Source organism: Bubalus kerabau, chromosome 8 (genome assembly GCF_029407905.1).
Source record: "Bubalus kerabau isolate K-KA32 ecotype Philippines breed swamp buffalo chromosome 8, PCC_UOA_SB_1v2, whole genome shotgun sequence".
NCBI lineage: Eukaryota > Metazoa > Chordata > Mammalia > Artiodactyla > Bovidae > Bubalus > Bubalus kerabau.
The window spans coordinates 6,339,286-6,344,378 of NC_073631.1; the positions used below are offsets into that span (position 1 = coordinate 6,339,286).

Here is a 5,093-nt window from a genome sequence, read left to right on the forward strand (position 1 = left end):
GTCTGGCTCTAGGTGAGTGATCACACCATCGTGATTATCTGGGTGGTGAAGATCTTTTTTTATACAGTTCCTCTGAGTATTCTTGCCATCTCTTCTTAATATCTTCTGCTTCTGTTAGGTCCATACCATTTCTGTCCTTTATCAAGCCCATCTTTGCATGAAATGTTCCTTTGGTATCTCTGATTTTCTTGAAGAGATCTCTAGTCTTTCCCATTCTGTTGTTTTCCTCTATTTCTTTGCATTTATTGCTGAAGAAGGCTTTCTTATCTCTTCTTGCTATTCTATGGAACTCTGTATTCAGATGTTTATATCTTTCCTTTTCTCCTTTGCTTTTCACTTCTCTTCTTTTCACAGCTATTTGTAAGGCCTCCCCAGACAGCCATTTTGCTTTTTTGCATTTCTTTTCCATGGGGATGGTCTTGATCCCTGTCTCCTGTACAATATCACGAACCTCCATCCATAGTTCATCAGGCACTCTATCTATCAGATCTAGGCCCTTAAATCTATTTCTCCCTTCCACTGTATAATCATAAGGGATTTGATTTAGATCATACCTGAATGGTCTAGTGGTTTTCCCTGTTTTCTTCAATTAAAGTCTGAATTTGGCAATAAGGAGTTCATGGTCTGAGCCACAGTCAGCTCCTGGTCTTGTTTTTGCTGACTGTATAGAGCTTCTCCATCTTTGGCTGCAAAGAATATAATCAATCTGATCTCGGTGTTGACCATCTGGTGATGTCCATGTATAGAGTCTTCTCTTGTGTTGTTGGAAGAGGGTGTTTTTATGACCAGTGCACTTTCTTGGCAAAACTCTATTAGTCTTTGCCCTGCTTCATTCCATATTCCAAGGCCAAATTTGCCTGTTACTCCAGGTGTTTCTTGACTTCCTACTTTTGCATTCCAGTCACCTATAATGAAAAGGACATCTTTTTTAGGTGTTAGTTCTAAAAGGTCTTGTAGGTCTTCATAGAACCATTCACTTCAGCTTCTTCAGTGTTACTGGTTGGGGCATAGATTTGGATTACTGTGATATTGAATGGTTTGCCTTGGAAATGAACAGATAGGTAAAGGTTATTAAGAGGTTCAAACCTCCAGCCATGAAATAAATAAGCCACAGTTCTTTGTGAACTTCCTCCATGGTGTACTTGGGTCACGGCCTGGACATGCAAATAGTGATGGTGCAGTCCATCAAGCTCATCTTCAGATACTTGGAAAATAGATCTCAGATTCAGGTGTGGCTTTATGAGCAAGTGAATACGTGGATAGAGGTCTGTATCATTTGTTTTGATGAGTGTATGAACCTCGTATTAGATGATGCAAAAGAGAGTCAATCTAAAACAAAATCAAGAAAATAAATGGGCCAGATCATGCTAAATGCAGATAACATTATACTGCTCCAAAGTGTATCCAGCTAGAAATGATCAATGAAGAAAGAAAACATTTGAAAAAACAGTTGGTTTTTCAGGTGTCCTTTGTTAGAGACTTTGTCAGTTTAGTTCTGAAACATGTATTCATATTGATTTGCTCATCCTTATGCTATTACCAGATAACAATAAATGCTGGGGGCCTGTTTTTATAAAAATGAACCACAGGGATTAAATATACAGCATAAATAATATGATCAATAATATAATTATTTAATATGGGAACAGATGATTTCTAGACTTATCATGAGTATCACTGTATAATGCATGCAAATGTCAAATCACTATTTAGTACACCTGAAACTAACATAATATAACTATACTCTTGCAACTATACTCCATAAAAAATAATAATGAATCTTAAAATATCACTTGTAATGTAAAAAATAAAACTAGTTAGGAATAAATGTAGTTTATAACTTATAATATGTCTACATGGAGTTTGTACTTAAAGAAATTAAAGCAATTGAGAAAAATATGTCCATAGATGAAAAATTCATCTTTTCATGATGAAAAGTGTGAAAAGAAATATTCATACTCATTATGAATATTCAGAATCTCCTCAAACAAGTGTGATTCCTAGACAATCCCAGCAAGTGTGTGTGTGTGTGTGTGTGTGTGTGTGTGTACATTGATGAGCTCATTCTTAAAAACATATAAAATTCAAATGCTCTATAGGGTATGGGCTTCTCTGATAGCTCAGTTGGTTAAGAATCCTCCTGCAATGCAGAAGCCCTCAGTTGGATTCCTGGGTAGGGAAGATCTGCTGGAGAAGGGATAGACTACCCACTCCAGGATTCTTGGGCTTCCCAGGTGGTTTAGCTTGTAAATAATCCACCTGCGATGTGGGAGACTTGGGTTCTATCCCTGGGTTGTGAAGATCCCCTGGAGAATGAAGGGCTACCCACTCCAGTATTCTGGCCTAGACAATTCCATGGACTGTATAGTCCATGGGATCACAAAGAGTCGAACATGACTGAGTGACTTTCACGTTCATTTTCATAGTAGGGTCATGCTCAGTCATGTCCGACTCATTGTGACCCCATGGACTGTAGCCCACCATGCTCCTCTGTCTATGAGATTCTCCAGGCAAAAATACTGGAGTCGATTGCCAGTTTCCTTCTCCAGGAAATCTTCCTGACTCTGGGATTGAACCCATATATTTGTGTCTCCTCATTGGCAGGGATGTTCTTTAACACTAGCACCACCTGGGAAGCCTCTTATAGTATGGCAAGAAATATCAAAGGACAAATCATACAGACAGTCTGTCATATCAACACTTACTGTAAAGTGTAAGTAAAAAGGTAGTGGAATATCAGTACAAAAATATGACAGAGACCAATTAAAGAGAATTAAGAATCTTGAAATGGACTCACATTGTTTATTTGATTTAAGACAAAATCTTCATTCTTTATCAGTAGGTGAAAGGATTAACCTCTTCAACAAATGACCTAAGAGCAGTTGGAAATCCATACAGAAGAAAAACAATGAATCTAAACTTAAAGTATTTAAAAATTTGAGAGAAATTACAAACCTCAAACAACGAAGCATCTAAAATAAAGCATAGGAAAATTTCCTCATGAAGTTGAGAAAGACTATGATTTTTAAAACAGGATACACTTTTTATTTTTTTATTATTTTTTAATTTATTTTATTTTATTTTTAAACTTTACAATATTGTATTGATTCTGCCATATATCAAAATGAATCCGCCACAGGCATACATGTGTTCCCCATCCTGAACCCTCCTCCCTCCTTCCTCCCCATACCATCCCTCTGGGTCTTCCCAGTGCACCAGCCCCAAGCATGCAGTATCGTGCATCGAATCTGGACTGGCGACTCGTTTCATATATGATAGTACACATATTTCAATGCCATTCTCCCAAATCATCCCACCCTCTTTTTAAATTGTGCTAGAATAAATTTCTTATTTTGTTCAACAAGATGGCATTAGGAAAAAAATCAAGTCATAAGTTCAGTTCAGTTCCTCAGTCATGTCGGACTTTTTGCAACCCCATAGATGGCAGCACGCCAGGCCTCCCTGTTCATCAGCAACTCCCGGAGTTTACCCTAACTCATGCCCATTGAATCAGTGATGCCATCCAGCCATCTCATCCTCTGTCACCCTCTTCTCCTCCTGCCTTCAATCCTTCCCAGCATCAGGGTCTTTTGAAATGAGTCAATTCTTCACATTAGGTGGCCAAAGTATTGGAGTTTCAGCTTCAGCATCAGTCCTTCCAATGGACACCCAGGACTGATCTCTTTTAGAATGGACTGGTTGGATCTCCTTGCAGTCCAAGGGACTCTCAAGAGTCTTCTGCAACACTACAGTCCAAAAGCATCAATTCTTATGCACCCAGATTTCTTTATACTCCAACTCTCACATCCATACATGACTACTGGAAAACCAAAGCTTTGACTAGATGGACTTTTGTTGACAAGGTAATGTCTCTGCTTTTTAATATGCTGTCTAGCTTGGTCATAACTTTCTTTCCAAGGAGAAAGCATCTTTTAATTTCATGTCTGCAGTCACCATCTGCGGTGATTTTAGTGTCCAAAAAAATAAAGTCTGTCAATGTTTCCCCATCTATTTGCCATGAAGTGATGGGACCCGATGCCATGATCTTAGTTTTCTGAACGTTGAGCTTTAAGCCAATTTTTTCACTCTCCTCTTTCACTTTCATCAAGAGGCTCTTTAGTTATTCTTCCTTTTCTGCCAAAAGGCTGTTGTCATCTGCATATCTGAGGTTATTGTTATTTCTCCTTGCAACCTTGATTCCAGCTTGTGCTTCTTCCAGTCCAGCATTTCTCATGATGGAGAAGACTCCTGAGAGTCCCTTGGACTGCAAGGAGATCCAACCAGTCCATTCTAAAGGAAATCAGCCCTGGGTGTTCTTTGGAAGGAATGATGCTAAAGCTGAAACTCCAGTACTTTGGTTACCTCATGCGAAGAATTGACTCATTGGAAAAGACTCTGATGCTGGGAGGGACTGGGGGCAGGAGGAGAAGGTGATGACAGAGGATGAGATGGCTGGACGGCATGACCGATTCGATGGACCTGAGTTTGAGTGAACTCCATTAGTTGATGATGGACAAGGAGACCTGACGTGCTGTGATTCATGGGGTCACAAAGAGTCGGCCACAATTGAGCGACTAAAATGAACTGAACTGAACTGAACTCTGCATATAATTTACATAGCAGAGTGACAATATACAGCCTTGATGTACTTCTTCCCCTATTTGGAACCAGTCTGTTGTTCCATGTCCAGATCTAACTGTTGCTTCCTGACCAGCATACAGATTTTTCAAGAGGCAGGTCAAGTGGTCTGGTATTCCCATCTCTTTAAGAATTTTCCACAGTTTGCCGTGGTCCACACAGTCAAAGGCTTTGGCATAGTCAATAAAGCAGAAATAGATGTTTTTCTGGAACTCTCTTGCTTTTTCGATGATCCAAGTGATGTTGGCAATTTGATCCTTTGGTTCCTCTGCCTTTTCTAAATCCACTTGAACATCTGGAAGTTCATGGTTCAAATACTGTGGAAGCCTAGCTCGGATAATTTTGATGATTACTTTATTAGCATGTGAGATGAGTGCAATGGTGCGGTAGTTTGAGCATTCTTTGGCAATGCCTTTCTTTGTGATTGGAATGAAAACTGACCTTTTCCAGTCCTG

At 39.3% G+C, this 5,093-nt stretch overlaps 1 pseudogene; it reads left to right on the top strand.

The window, feature by feature from the left end:
* Window positions 1–1,133: 1,133 nt before the first annotated feature.
* On the top strand, window positions 1,134–1,733 carry LOC129658806 (small nuclear ribonucleoprotein E-like; annotated as a pseudogene).
* Window positions 1,734–5,093: the final 3,360 nt, after the last annotated feature.